The following is a 16,883-nucleotide window of genomic DNA, read 5'->3' on the forward strand; positions in this document are numbered from 1 at the left end:
GCTTTACTCTGTAATATGTATTTGAAATGTTAAGTCTTTTAAGCATAAAAGGCTTTAAAAATATTGATGTCAATATCAAGTTTGAAATTTAGGCATTTCAGTTATTTACTACCTTGTTTTCCTATTTATCATGCTATCATTGTCTCGGTAGCCATTAGGCCTAAAATATGCAAACTGAAGGCTCAGGAATCATCGGGGGGGGGTGGGGTGGGGGTTGAGATTTCCTTCTTTCATTCCATAGGGCAGTAGCAGCCACTTCTACACTCTATAATATGAAGGGGTGGGTACATTGTAGCAAAGAATTTGCTTGGGAATTGGGGTTGAGGAAAGTGTGGCTAATAGTGCATACTGCTCATTCCAAATTTTACCCCTTCAAAGATCTTCTATACCAGGGGTGGGCAATTGTTTTGGCTTGGGGGCCACTTTGTGGGAGTGGAGGTTAGCGGAGGGCTGCACCTTTTAAAATGATTGCATTCATTAGTTAACTTTCGGTGCCAGGCACCCGGTAGGTGACCGTCTTGGCGGACCGCATGTGGCTCTGTAGCGGGCCGCATGTGGCCCGCGGGCCGCAATTTGCCCACCCCTGTTCTATACTATTAGGGGTTTGGCCCTTTGCCAATTCAAATTTTCCATGGGCAGGGTGTTAAATTGTACTGTAGGAGTGTCTTTCCTTCCAATCCCAGTCAATAGATCCAGAGGAGTTAGCCGTGTTAGTCTGTAGTTGCGAAACAGTAAAGAGTCCAGTAGCACCTTTAAGACTAACCAACTTTATTGTAGCATAAGCTTTCGAGAACGACAGCTCTTTTCAGCATCTGACAAAGAGAGCTGTAGTTCTCAAAAGCTTATGCTACAATAAAGTGAGTGTTTGCGACCATGCACTCTCCTCATGCTGTCAGGCTTTTACAAAACAATGGAATGTTTTCCTGCATACCTTTGGTGTCGTCTAGGTATGGCGACCCCCATCCAGTTCTCGGTGGCCCAATTTTGCTGCTATTTTGGTCAGCGTGAGGGGGCACCTGCTGCTATTAGAGGGAACGATGGATACGTGTGCATGAGCATGCCCCCCACGCCTATAGAAAGGTAACATGTCAAATTATGCTTCTCAGTAACGATTCCGAAATGGAAGTTTGGCTACCGCTAGTGGACCTCATGCGATTTTTTTGGAAAACTGGGAGAAAAGCTGTGAGTGTATAAAGGATAATGTTGACCAAGGCAACCATGAAGTTTTACTTGGGAGACGGTCAGAGGTTGGGACTCACAAGTAGGGCCCAAATAAAAAAAATATTCTATCAATGTGTTTTCTTCAGGACAAAGGTCTAAAAACCTTTCACAACCAAGGAACAGTTCTGTGTGGATGATCAGATGGGGGCTGATCAGTCTGTTAGGTACATGCCATGCAGCTGTGAATTCCTGTCGAACCAGCTTGCATCAGGTTTTCCCAAAATTGAGCATATGCAAAGATACTGCTGATTCAAACCGATAAGTGGCTATTAGTATCACTAAGGACTATTTATTTATTTACTTTATATATAACTTGCCTTTTCCCCTCAATGAGGATCCAAAGCAGCTTACATCATTTTCTCTCCTCCATTTTATCCTCACCGTAACCCTGTGAGGTAGGTTAGGTTGAGAGAGTGTGACTGGCCCAAGGCCAACCAGTGAGCTTCCATGGCAGAGCGGGGATTCGAACCAGGGCCTCCCAGATCCTCAGGGCCGGTGCCAGGGTTTCTGGTGCCTGAGGTGAGATACCTACTTGGGCTCCTCGCCTCTTGCGTGCACACAAAGCATGCACGTGCTCCAGCTCTGCGCGATGACATCACTTCTGACATTATCGTGCAGGAGCGTCCCCCACACCTGAAGCGGGAGGCAGCGGCAAAGGGGCAGGGAGGTGGGCCACTTCCCCGCTTGCTTCCCCGCTTGCTTCCCCGTTCGCTGCCGCACCACCTGGGTGCCCGGCTTGCTGGAAACTGAGCCGAGGCAGGTGGCAGCGGCGAAGAGGCGGAGAGGTGAGCGGGGACACGGCCTGCTTCCGGATTGGGGGGGGTCATCGGGGGCTGGCACAGCACCTCTTTCAGAGTTCAGTGCTGGAGGCGGCTGCTGGCACCACCTCCATGGGCGCACCGGGCCTGCAGATACTAGTCTGACACCCTAATTACTGCACCACACTGGCTCTCACCAAAGGCTAGGATTTTATCACAATACAGCATCCACTGATGACAGATTTATAAAGCCATTAAGTGATGTAATTGTCTATTTAAACAATTGCCTGCTGAGCTGAGCAGATACACAGCAAGGCTAGGGGGTAGTAGAACTTAATCAGGCTGTGTGAGAACCTGCACATATGAATAGCCAATTGATCTGTACTGCATGGTTAGTGAGGAATATGGAGAAATAACCCGTCACCCGCTCACCAATAGGTCACCAAACTATTGAACGAACTGCTGAAAAATCAGATTTCTGTCTGCAACCAGTAAGTCGGACATGGGCCAAATGGGTGAGAATTTGAGCATCCCTACTCTTATCTTCTTGTGAAATGCCTGATTAGTTAGTCCTAATCTTAAGGGACACGTCAGGTATTTGGAAACGGTGAGAAAAGCCATAGATCTAAATGTCTGCAATGGTCTACTGCACAATGAAGAAGTAATGCTCTGTGCAAACACTGGAGTCTCATGCATGTGCAGAGCATTTTCTAATTAATAGAACAGGGCTTCTGCGCATGGAGCTCCACATGTGCTTTGGAACCTCACAGTGTGCACCAGAACTGCTAGATTACAGAGCCTGGAAGAGAATGAGACCACTCCATATTCCTAACCATGCAACTGCCCCCAATCTGGTCAGCACCACAAAACTTGGCATAGCCCAGAGGCCAGCATCCCATAACCAGGCTAGAAATTTCTCTGGGAAAGGCTGCCGGGAGGAAGAAAGGAAGGGAAGCTGAAGACAAAAATAGGTAAAAATTGGTTGGCTGGTGGGTGGGGAGGGGAGAAGGAAGCAGGAAAAGGGGAGAGGCAAGGTGAGCTTTCAGGGAAGACAGAGAGGAAATAGTAGAGGAGAGGGAAATGAGATGCCCCCTGCAAGTCCTTGCAGGTCCCCCACTTGTATCTAGATAATACTGAAGTAGTCTTAAATGGCAATTAAGTTGTAATAGTCAGAAATACTTTATGGAGTAACATGGGAGTCTTTGAGAAAACCAGGAAAAGGAGTATTCTGTCATACTTTTAGGACATGGTATCTGCTTGAAAACCGTCAGATTCCACAGAAGTCTGCCCTAATTGTGTATTACATCTTAATGAATAGGCACCCTTGTTATGGGATAGCTCAGGCTCATTTGTGTTTTCTTTCCTTTGGCTTTATTGGGTGACACCTCCCATGGCAATCTGTAAAGCCAATTAGTGGAGAAAATAACAACCATATTAATCTCTTATAGCAGGGCAAGAAAAATAGTCATAATATAATAGGGAAATTGTTCTAAGTGTGAAAAATTACCCACTTTGTCTATTTCATATTTCTCAAACTCCGAAATTAATGACTTCTTGGAAAAAAACATATTTATCTCTGTACAAAGACAGAGGGTTTTTGAATGCTGAAGGAAAACCAATAGGTCTTTTGGAATAGGGAGAAAAACAGCTCCTAATCCTGTAAAAATCTAGTGGGTTTAGCTGCTAGGATCATTGATTTTTATCAAACACTCTGGAAACGCAAGTGGAAGATGAGATTAGGGATTAGGCCCAAACCTGAGCCTCTCCTCTAGTGTTATAGAACACTTGGGTTGGGTCTTACCCTGTGTACTTGGAGGAGATCCCCATGGCTGTTTGGCTAAGTTGTTCTCCACCAAAACAAGATCTCAGCTGGGAGAGTTCCAGCAAGTCACATGATACCTTCTACATCTCATGTAGACTCATTCCTGCGGCCTGCTACTCTCCAGTTCCCTGGCATGCAGCATATTGGTGCTGTTTGCGGGAGTAGCAGATCATGTATAAATGTAAGATATGGAAGGGTGTCTTTTTACCAGCTGTACTCACCCAGAAGCCAGAAATGGGGTTGGGGGGAGAGTGAGCATAGCTAAACAGGTAGGGGGATCCTTCCTACACGTAACAGTACACAGAAAGGGGGAAAGAGCAGCATCACCAAACCACACTTAAATTTAACACAAGAATGTTACTGCTTAATTTTATGTACATTTGTAATGCATCCTATCCATGAAAGATCCAGGTGCGTAACAACATCTAAAATAAGTTCTTTAAAAAAAGCTATATTCCATAAATTTAGAGGCATATGAGAGGCCTTTCTAGTGTGCCCCCGAACCTTAGCTACTAGCTACAGCGAACTCCCTGTTTTGTCCGTCTCCCTTTTCCCTCTTTTTCTGTCTTCGTTCTGTTCATGGTGTTTGAAGCATGGAGGAACTGCAGTTGGAGACAAGGCAGGGATACAGACCAAAGCCTGTAAAGGAATTTCTCAGATGCTAAAAATGTTGCAGGAACTATTGTCCAGCAGGAGCAGAGACCAGTCAGTTGCTTACTGGAAGCCACTTAACTTAGGGTGTATTCTAGCAGCCACTAAAGAGGCTGGATATGAGACTTTGGTTTGTTGTTTCTGTCTTTGGACACAGTTTGCTTGGTGATGAAAGCACAAAACCTTTGTCTACAGCTCTACAAATCGCTTTAAAATACACTGAGCCGGAAAAAGAAAGGCACGTTGCATTTTCAGTGTTCTAAACCTAAACAACAGATGATAGGTTTCTCTTCCTGTGCTCTTGTTGAGGTGGTACTATTGCGCAGTGGCAGAGCTTCTGCTTGATGTGTATAAAGTCCCAGGTTCAGTGCCCAATAACTCCAGTTAAAAAGGGCCAGGCAGTAGGTGATATGAAAGACCTCCTCTACCCAAGAGCCTGGAGAGCCGTTGCCAGTCTTGAGTAGACAATATAGACCTTAATGACCCACTGGACGGATTCAGTATAAGGCAGCTCAATTGACTTGCCGTTATACCTTGCCAATGTGATTTCACATATCTTGATTAACATAGAGCTGATCCTTCTATGGCAAAACATGTCTTAGTACTTAATGATAATGCTGAGGTTCTATCCACAGTATCTCTAGTTAAAAGGATCAAGTAACGGGTGATGTGAAAGACCTCCGCCTAAGACTTTGGAGAGCTGCTGCCATTCTGAGCAGATAGTACTCCAACTGGATGGTTCTACTGGATATCAGTCGGCTTATGCTTTCTTTCAGCAATTTCCCCTTTGCTCTGTACTAGATTTCTGCCTATTTCTGAATTTCTGCTATCTTTACCCTATTGTGTTGTTCATTGAATGCCCTAGTCCTTGATCATATTGATGTACACAGTCTAGCCTTGAGTCTCAATGAGAAAGGCAATCTATAAATGACGTAAATATGTGTGTGTTATGTGCTATCAAGTCACCTCCAACCTATGGCAACCCTATGAATGAAAGACTTCCAAAACATCCTATTATCAACAGACTTGCTGAGATCTTGCAAACTGGAGGACGTGGCTTTTTTTATTGAGTCAAGCCATCTTGTTTTAGGTTTTCTTTTCCTACTGCCTTCCACTTTTCAAGAGACATAAATATATAAATAAATAAATACATAAAGTAATACTGACTTTGATGGACTGATTATCTGATTCAGTATAAGGCAGTGTCATGTGTTCCATTTGGAGAACCTCACTTGGGAAACAAACGTTTTGCTGAGGTAATAAGCTAGAACAAAAAAAACCGGACAGTTTTAGGAGGAGTTAGTGTAATAATGTTATCCTATAGATGTTCTATCATATTATTGTTATATGAGGGGACTTGGTGAGTGATGGTTACTTTAAATCTGGTCAGCTTCAAATGGTCTAATCAACGGGAAAAAAGAGTGGTTCGGGGGTTCTGTCTAAAACTGTGCCAGGTTTTAGACCTTAATATGAGATGGCTGTAATCCTATACAACACTGGGAGTCCTATGCAAAGTTCCTCCAGGCCAAGCCCACTGAAACAGGTGAGCTTAGACCACAGTAACTCTGCATAGTAAGGATATTATATACTTTGTTGGATTGTGGCCTCCACGAGTTAAGGAGAGAGGGAGTGGAACGAGATGTTTTAATGATGATGTTAAAAATGAACATTAGACAAAACTACAGTATGACCCAAAGACTTGAGGTTTTGTACCAAGGGATTCCTTATAGCCAAAAACCAATTATTCCTTATGGTCTGCATTCACTGTAACAATAATGAATGCCGGTAAATACAATAATAGGAATGCTTTGCTTGCTGTGTGGTGGAGATTGCGGCTCACCATGCCCTAGAAAAGCTATGAAATCTGAGTTGAGGCAGGAGGCCTTGCCGTGCATCTGTGATGTGTCAAAGAATTCAAACAGCCAATCACCATGCCATAAAAACAATCTCTTGGTGGCGTTGAAAACCACTACCTCAGACATACACACTCACCCTTTGTCTGTAGGCACCCTTATTCTGAGGCAATTCCAGTGATGCTAATGACTCTGCTGCAGAGTAAATAGATTATGATTCCAGCCAACAAGGGGTCGCAGAGAAGAATTAGGCATTGATAGCTGAAAACCAGATACCAGGTATTTGTTAACTGACAAGGGAAGAAATCAGAGAAGCAGTCCAAGTACCTCAGTAGTGAGCGTATGGTTTGAGGTTTTTTATTGTGCTTCAGAAATACTGAAAAAGATAAGATGGGGGGGGGGGGGGGTTGAGAAAAATAGTTTGAATTGATCAAATGTTTATCAAACTTTATATCATTCTCCTTATGAGAATTTCTGTGGAATGTCACTTAAAATCCTGGTCAGCACCTAGGCTCCTTAGAGGGACACTTTGAGACAGAAATACACATTATATGTAGTTCTGTGATTATATTTTGAGATTTTTAAAAGACACAAATTGTAGCCACAGAGATGTAGTTTAAAGGGGAAAACCAGAGCAGGGACTGGGAAGGACTATTTAACCCTTCACCCTTGTACATTTTCTATACCCAAATTGCCACCCCAAGTGGCTTTAACCCCAATTAGAGAAAGTTTCCGAGTGCTTGTAAGTTTTAGTTTATCTCCCCCAACCATGTCCTTTGAACTGCAGTCTCCACAGCCATAAGCTGTTTTTTTTAAAGTCTGAAGAAAAGCACAGAACTACACACAAATGTAGTTTTGTCCTGAGAAGCAGATTAGGGCTGAGTGGGCAGGCCAGACACCAATTCCCCTCCTCATGCCTAAAGCCATCTACCTGCAAGTTCTGTTGTCACAGGTGCCACTTTCTCTACACGTTTGCTAGTCTCTGGGTTGGCAACTGGGTTGGCTCATCCACGTCCCTCATGGTGCTGGAATTGACCCAGGGTCCTCCAGTTGCCAACTCCTATCAGAGAAATGTTGTGAGAAGCAAACATTTTTAGAACGCCCTGGAGAAGACGAGTGCTCATGCATCGCCACTAAATTCTGTCAATAACAAAACGGGAGACAAATCTGGAGATTCCTGCTTGGAAAAACTGAGGATTTTGTGGGAGCCTTACAGTGCGATCTTGTGTAGAATCTCAACAGGCATAGATCAGAGTAACTCTGCTTAGGATCTCACTGTTAATAACTGATAATAACGTTAGCAATTCCATAACCTTCCATTTTCTCAAGGAGGTTTAGCATCTCATTGATTATTGTTTATGGTGCAATCTATGGGTATTTATACCCATCAGTATCTCAGCCTGCTTCTTATAATGTCTCTGACTCTTTGGGCAGTTGACCAATTAATCTCTGAGATGCCACAACATAAAACAGTATATAAAATGTCAAAGGAGTCATGAAATACTAGAGACAGTGACGAGAGAATCCAGCATTAATGATATCACAGTCTTTTTTTATATTGAGTGAAGATTTACTACAATTTTAAAAAAGTATTTTACACAACTCCCAAACTGTAAAACCAAGTCTTTTATTTGCAATTTATCTCACTTGGCATCTGTATTTCTTCCTTCTTCCAAGACAGGCTTCTCTCCCCTCCTGCTAAGTCCATCCAAAACCAGCAGAAAATGGTGTGAATGCTCCTGGCTTCCTTTGAAGTGAATTAACTACCTTACCAACCCACGTGTCAGGTTCTGAACAATGAAAGCGCCACCACTGAACACATGAAACAAAAATGAAATTAGCCAGCAGTAGGAAACTACAAACAGCCAAGGCATTCAATTGTTAGCCATTTGAAGGATTAACTTCTAAATCATGTAGAGCTCCCTTGATAGTTCTGCTAGTTGGGCACTCAAGGGTATATAAAAACACACTTTAAAGTAGAAATGTATTTCTTCACCTATAAACCAGAGATTTACTGGCGGGCTGTGATATTATTAATACTGGATTTTTCTCACCACTGTCTCTAGTATTTAATCACTCTTTCTTTGACTTTCTCTAGACTCTTTTGTGTTGGGGTCCAATACAGATAGTGCATATGGCCTCTCTGTCTTGAGACTGACGGTGCCAAAATGAAGACGTTTGTTTTAACAATGTGCCATTTAAAACAATTGTTGAGTAACTGAAATCTTGCATGCTGTGTGATGTCCAACCCAATTCCTGTGCAAGCTTATTTAGAAGTAAAATCCTGTGGAGTTCGATGGGATTCTTTCCAAGGGCCTCGGGCTGCCATTCTGTCATGTGAACACTTACCTGGGAAATTAGCATGTTGAACTCAGTTAGACTTACTTCTGAGTAAGCATGCATAGGATCAGGCTGCCTCTTTCTGTGGCTGGATTTTTTTTTTTAAATTCACCTGGCAGGCTGAATATCTTGCTATTATATTTTCATTTGATTGTTACTCTAAACTCTAATAATATATATGTGGCATATTGCTTGCTACTTTGTGTACTAGACTTGAACACACATATATCTAAAGGACTTCAGATTTTTTCTCTTATAACAGGCCCTTGAAGGCATGCCAGTATTATCCACATGCTGCAGATGCGAGATGGAGGTGGAAAAAACCCGACTTCCCTAAGACCACCTAGTACGTTAATAACAGAGATGAGACTGGAATTGGGCAACCTCTTAGATCACTTGCACGGCCTCTGACAGTGCCATCCTAAATAGAGTTACACCTTTCTAAGAGCTTAGGATGGCACTGTTAGTCACTGTGCTGCATTAGGACATTTTTAATCCTAGAGCTAAATTTTAATTGGCATGGCTACAAGGGCACACATTTCTTTTTGATGCTGTTTTAGTTCTGTGAAGTCCTGTAAACAACATACTCCCTTATGAACCTATCCAAACACTACAGTCACCTTTGGAGGCCCTTCTAAGATTAGGCAGGTAGCAACTCGGGTCTACCTCCTTAACTGAAAATTCACTTTTTCAAATGTTCTACATCAAATGTTTTTATTTTTATTGTATATCCTCCCTTTCTGCCCTCTTAAGGCCACCAAGGTGGCCAAAATATGCACCTGTTCCTTCAAGGGGAGTGCAGCCCCATCCAGCATGGGTGACACCATAAATCCTGGGCCAGACCTTTCACTCATGAGTAGAACTTCCATCTTGTCAGGATTAAGCCTCAGTTTATTCGTCCACATCCATTCCAAAACTGCCTCCAGGCACTAGTTTCAGGTTTTTAAAGCCTCCCTGGGGTTGGTCAGAAGTGTGAGATAGTGCTGAGTGTCACCCACATATTGGTGACAACTCAGCCCTAATTTCCTGATGACCCCACACAGCAGTTTCATGTAGATGTTACAGAATGGAGGGGACAAGATGGAACCTTGCAGGACCCCACAGGCCAAACGCCAAGGCGCTGTACAGCAGTCCCCCAGCACTGCCATCTGAACCTACCTCCAAGTAGGATCAGAACCACTAAAGAATGATTCCTCCCAATCCCAACCCAGAAAGATGGTTCAGAAGGGTACCATGATCAATGGTATTCAAAGCCACTAAGAGGACCAGGAAAATCAACATAATGGCACTTCCTCTGTCCGTCTTCTAGTGCACATCATTTATCAAAGTGATGGAGATGTTTTCCCTCTCCTATGCATATACAGTTTGTAAGCGCAGTTGCTCACATTAGTGCAAAGGCAGGGAGGAGGGGCCAATCCACTGAGTCACAGATGAGTTCTTCGTCCCCTAACCTGTTAAAGATGAGATGTTTTGGAGGTCTTTCATTCATTGGGTCGCCATAGGTCGGAAGTGACTTGACGGCACATAACACACACACACACAGATGAGGGGTGGGCCTACATATTAAGTCCCACAGTCCGTCCGTACATATTGATTTTTATCCACAATCTTGTATGTCCTGGACTACTGAAACTGGGGATAAAAATATTAAACTATTAAATATAGTTACCACTATGGGCTATTCTCAAGTGGCGTTGAGCACTGTTTGGCTATTCAAGGATAAGGCTATTCAAGCTTCTCTAATAGAAGAAAAAGGCACAGATTTTTGATAAGATGCTGGTGTAATTGAAATTAATTGATGTATTGAATAATGGCTAAGTTAAATAGTCACTAAAAACCTTCTGTTAGTTGGCAACTCTATTCTGTAAAGGAACAACTAGATTTCCAGGGTATGAGCTTTCAAGAGTCAAAGCTCCCAGAATTTTCAAGGCAAGAAATGTTCAAAAGAAGTTTGTCATTGCCTACCTCCATGTAGCACCTTTGGCCTTTCTTTGTGCTTTCCCATCCAAATACTGACCACAGTTGACATTGCTTAGCTCTCGAGGTAGATTGGTCTACCTGGACCATCCAGGTCAAGAACAGCAGTAATTACTTACACATCGTGTAATGTTCAAAAATATAGAAGCAACAATGAATGTGACAAGTGGACATTTTCTCTCATCTGTATATCGGAAAGAGTCTCTCTGGTCTATTTTGAAATACATTAGAGGAGGCGCCAATATTTGGGTTCATATACTATTTGAATTCAGTTGATTTGTACATAAACAAGAGTCATGATCATTAATCAATAGAGTCTTCCTTGATTGAGTTATCCAGATAAGACCCGGATATTGTTGTGTTTGTTCAATCAAAATGAACAAATAGGCTTGAATAACTTTATAGGAATTATTTAAATCCTCCCCCTCCCCAAAGAAAATTGTTCTACTGAGGCATCTCCTATCCCTTTCATTAATTTATGGAGACTTTATCGTGGAATGAGAGAAGGAACCTATTTATTATTATTATTTGAATTATCTGAAAAAAATCAACAATAAGCAGAGGTCACATGTTATTATTGATTGGCCTTGCTAAGCTGATACAAGTTTCCACCGGAGACCAAAGTATCAACCAGATATTGGCGTAATATGTATGCTGTTCCAAGTAGCTCCATCTTTTGCAGTTCTGTAGGTGTTATGTCAGAAAGCTGCAGTTTTTCCATATGAGTTGCAAAGCTTTTCGAGATGGTTCCAAGTGCCCTGATGACATTATTATTATTGATTATTATTATTATTATTGTAGTGATTTTAGGTGTGTGTATCTTTAAATGCTTTGTGTGGTACAGATGAAGAGTGGGGGTGAAAGAGAGGGATGAGTGAGCGAGCTGATTGGCTGATGACTGAGAGTGGGCGGAGTGAACTGCAGTTTTTAGTTACTGTGGGAGAGAAAAGATTCAGTCTAGGCAAAGCAGGCAACCTGTGTGCAGCCTGAGGGTGTTCTGAGAGAAATATTGATTCTAGTTCACTTAGACAACTTGTGTGGAAGTCTGAACTTTGTGTGTCTGTGAGAGAACATTCTGTCTGAAGTAGGCAAACTGTATGTGCACCTGAGAGTGAAAGTCTATGTGTATTTGATTGAGAAATTGATATCTGAAGCAAGCAAACTGTATGTGAGCCTGAGAGAGAAAGTTTATGAAGATCTGTGTGACTGAGCCTATGAAGAGAAACTTTAAGAGCTTATAACTAGCTTTGAAACCATCAAGCTTAATTCACAGTCTGAAACCGATATGCTTCTTGTAAAAATAAAAGTTTATTTTGTTTGTTTTTATTCATAAGAGAGTATTGGTCATTCCTATATATCCCATTCCTATCCTCAAGGCCAGATAGTCCCAAGAAGGAGCCTCACATTTGGGCATGTTATTAAAGGAGAACTTTAAGTTACTTTGGAAAATAATTCCTGGCGGCAGCAAACTATCCCGGGCGGGTGGGGGGGGGGGGAGAAGAAGAGGGTTAAAGGCAAAATCCAACTAACTACAAAAGAAAGGGCTCATTGTTGTTGTTGTTGTTATTATCATTATTATTATTAAATCCAAGGCGGATTACACAGTGCAAGTGAAAATACAATATAATCAACAGCTAGGACATTCACTGAGCAAAGTACAATAATGAACAACAGTTAGAACACTCAGTGAAAGAGATCCAATAGTGTATGTTAGCAGAAAATTTGAAAAACAAGCATAAAGCAGGTGATATTGATATTACAGGTGATATTGATTTAACAAAAGATTTAGACCATAGGGCTGTTTTTTAAAGGAAGGAAACAGGGAAAAGAAAACAAAATAAAAAGGGCAAAAAAAGGGGAAGTGGAACCACTAAGAAAAGCCAAACAAATAAAGTGCAAACAGAGAGTGACAAGCACACCCAGTTCCTGGATTGGTTATGGATGAGACGACAAGTATATGATGAAATTAATGACCCTCTGTCAACTTTTTAGATCTCACTTTTAAAGAGAATGGACCAAAAATCAATAGCCCCCAAACCACAAGTACTCCAGTGAACCAGTCTTTCATTTATCTTACTGCTGGCACTCATATAGAAAGTGCAGCCAAGCACAGCGTAGAACTTTCATTGGTAGCCCTCATTACAAGCAATGTTTGAACACTCTGACTAAAGGTCAGAGGTGTGCAGCATTGCCCCTTCGAGATGTACCTATTGGAAAACATCAACACTTTGGCACACACCATATTTATAAAAAATGCCTTTAAAAAAAATGTGTATCAGGTGTCTTAGGGCACACATGTTCTTTCCCCTGCCATGTTTCAGGCTGTATTTTCTGGGAGTGTTACTTCTGGCTTTTCTGTATTGCATGGAAAGTGACACATCTACATGTATCAAGAATGCCAGCATGCCTCCAGTACAAACTATCAAAAAGCAGTGGGAGGTGGCTGTTTTTTAAAATGATGTGCAAAACTTGTCCCTTCACTTCTGCAGCTATTTCCATCTTTGTGCTCATGCTTGGGACACTTATCTGCAAATAACAGAGAGATGGTTTTGCAACGCAGATCCGAATCTTTACCAATCGTGTCCCCCATGAAAAACACAGACGTCACTCTAAGGAGCATTGGAATAATTATCATGTATTGCATGCACGATTGGCTTAATGGCTGAACATCTTGCACAATCAGCAATCATTCCCCTCTTCTGTGGTCTGAATAATTTCCAACCTGCTGCCTTTTCTGGACACTTGGGGCAACTGCAGAACTACAGTTTTTTTCATCAGAGGCATCAAATCAAGGATAGTTGTGGCATTTCTAGGTTGTTTTTTAATTCCATGTTGTTGAAGGTGTTTTACTGCTAATAATGGGTGCACACATGTTCATCAGTGAGTAGTAGAATGAAAGTCATTTATGTGCACATTCAGAAAAATCACAGCTAACAGGGTGTTGTGTGACCTTGCAAACCCACCTAACGTTTGGTGGGAGCTGAGATCTGTACCTCAGCAGGTCTGCCATGTAAAGTCGAGTAGATGTTTCCATTGTAGCCAGTACTTCTCAAAATATTATGTCTCGGTTCTTTCCAGTGGCACCAGTTTGACAATTGCTGGTGTTCAAGTTGACAGGGCTGATGGAAACCATACTCTCCCTGACTCCCAGCCCCAAATATTTGAGCCTTGTCATACATCTGGTATAGAGGTGACTATTTATTTAAAGAAGTTTGAGAAAGCAATGAGCAAGATTTAGAATGGAGATCTAATATCGCAGGTAGCTAGACCTGTGGTGCCTACACAGCATGAATGAGAATGTACACATGTTGTTTTGAGATGTAGGGTTAGTAGGGCTGGGGGAAAGGGCCTTTGTGATAGCCTGCACTAGATCACTGGAGCTTAGAGAGCTGAACTTGTGTTCAAAGGCAAGTAGGGCACAAAAATATGAGGGGCATTTTTTTGAAAAGGAAAACTTGGGTTTACTATTGTTTTTGAATCATTTGCTAAGATTACCAGGTTCTTATTTGTTCTTCATCATGCCCACAGCATGATTTATGATGAAATGAGCTGACTAAATAACAAAATCTACTAATATAGATATGGTATATATCCTAGAGTATTTTCTTCCATTCTTCTGATGTATCATTGTAATAATTTTGGAAGAAGAGTTTAAAATTCTTGTAAGAATTGCACTTGCAGTTTAAACAAAACATCTCCTTCCAAGGGTGATATTTTAATTTTTTTAATGTTATAATCTGCCTTTCTAACAATCAACAGCAATGACATTCAATAAACAACACAATAGGGTATGCAAATTTGCAGAGATTTGAAAATAAGCAGAAATATGATACAGAGCTGAAACAATGCTGAAACAGAGCATAAACAATCCTAAAATTGACATATTAAATAATGGAGAACCTAACTAGTAGAATCATACTTACAGCAACAGACAATACATAAGAGCAGGGTTTTTTCCACAAGAATGTGGTGGAACTGCATTCTGGTACCTCTAGAAAATGGTCACGTGGCCGGTGACCATTAAATTTTGAAAAAAAAAACCTTGCTCCAGCTGACTGCCGACAGTCAGCTGGAGCAAGGCAAGAGTTTAAATCACTCTCCAAGCTGGTGCAGAGGGCGATTTAAACTTTTAAAAAACCCTTGCTCCAGCTGGCAGTCAGCTGAAGCAAGGGAGGGAGTTTAGGTTGTCCTCCGCGCTGGCACACATCAGAAAGGGGCATTTAAACCCAGTTGACTTGCTCCTAATTCTTTAGAGAAAAGCTTGGCCTCCTTATCTTTTGTTTTTATATTCTCTGTATGTTTTTATATCCTCTGGGGGTGGATCTGCCCTGCGTGATGATGTCACTTCCCAGAAGTGATGTCATCACATGGTCCCAAGAGTGCGCATGCACAAAGTGCACACGCATATGGTACCAGTTAGTTCCACCACTTCTTTTCCCAGAAAAAAAGCCCTGCATAATAGTACAATCTGCAATTCCTATCCCTTTACCAATGCATCTCTTTGAAACAACTTCCTTATAGTACAGCCCTCCTATCTGTGTAAAAAAGCTCTCTTGAATAATTTGGTTTTGCACAGTTTGCAAAAAGCCAGCAGGGTGCAAGCTTTCCTGACCTCTTCAGGTAGGCCATTTCATAACAATAAGAAACATTCCAAAATGTTTCTTAAGCATAAACTACACACACAAATAAATGTAACTGTAATTTAAACCCATTATTGCAAGTTCTGTCCTCTGTTGCCAACAGAAACAGCTCCCTTCACTCCTCTAAGTGACGGCCTTTTAAATACTTAAAGAGATCGATCATGCCTTCCCTCAGCCTCCTCTTCTGCAAACAGAACACTCTCAAGTCCCTCAGTATTTCCTAGTAGGACTTGGTCTCCAGGCCCCTCTCCATCCTGGTTGCTCTCCTCTGCACCCGTTCCACTTTGTCCATGTCCTTTTTAAAGTGAGGCCTCCAGAACTGCACACAATACTCCAGGTATACAGTAACTGTAGTCTGAGGATTCATTTTAAGCTGAAACAGCTGCTTCAGGAGAGGACATCTTGGACTGCAGGGCCCCAAATCCTTAGTTAATTCCCCACCCAACATTTCTCCACTATAAATTGTCCCCAATTTGGTTTTCCTTACACAAACTGTGGGGTGAGTGGATTTGGTGTGAAGAAACAGATAGGAAAAATGGTGGTCACCTCCCAGTTCACCTCATGTCTGTTTGGAAATAGTGATCATCATGAGACCTGAACATTTGAATCTGAACAGCTTAAACATGTCTGATTGTTGAAAATAGATGACAGTGCAGACACATTTGCACACTGCTTTGTCATATTTGCCGCCACCACTATTTCCAACTTTAAGGCACATTGTTAAAAGGGGAAGTACCCCCCCCCCAAGTTGGCTTTTGAAATGAGACTTACTACTTTGGTATCTCTGTGTGCCTTAAAAGGTAATAATTTGGTGTCCATCAGTGGTGACTGAACTGTGCAGGTTCAGATCTATTTGCACATGCTCAAAATGAGATGGCTAGACTCAGTCCTCCAGTTTACAAGATCTGAGCAAGTCTGTTGATGATAGGACATTTTGGAGGTCTTTCATTCATAGCGTCACACATTCTGGCATGGCCTCTCAAGAAATGTAATTCTCCCTTCCCATCCAGTAGTGGGTAGGGTGTCAGACTAAGATCTGGGAGACCCAGTTTCGAATCTCCACTCTGCCCTAAAAGCTTGCTGGGTGAACTTGGGTCAGTCCCACACTCAACCTAACCATCCCCCCAGGGTTGCTGTGAGAATAAAGTGGAGGAAAAATGTAAGCCACTGTTTGGGAGAAAGAAAGGGTATAAATTAAATAAATAAATAATACGTAAATAAATTTATATATTTTTAAAAAATTGTTGCATGAATTAAAGTGTTGCATCATGGGGCTTGCTGTGCTTCCAGTGCAGAATCCCTGTCCTGGCACATGGTGCCCTTACTGACAACTAAAAGAAAAAGCGGCTGAACTTTCCCAAGCAGGACAAACGTGCACAATGCTGATTATGATGCTGAGGCCACTAGGTGTGCAGAGCTTCCACACACATTGGATAATGCACTTTCAATGCTCTTTAGTGATCATTTGGAACTGGATTTTCGTGTGTGAAACAAAAGATCCACTTCCAAAGGATCGCTAAAGTGCATTGAAAGTGCATTATTCAACATGTGTGGAAATGGCCAGAGTGAACTGCAATTGTCTGCTCTACAAGTAGGTCCCTTTATTGACCTGACTATGACC

This window comes from Eublepharis macularius, chromosome 6, assembly GCF_028583425.1.
Source record: "Eublepharis macularius isolate TG4126 chromosome 6, MPM_Emac_v1.0, whole genome shotgun sequence".
NCBI lineage: Eukaryota > Metazoa > Chordata > Lepidosauria > Squamata > Eublepharidae > Eublepharis > Eublepharis macularius.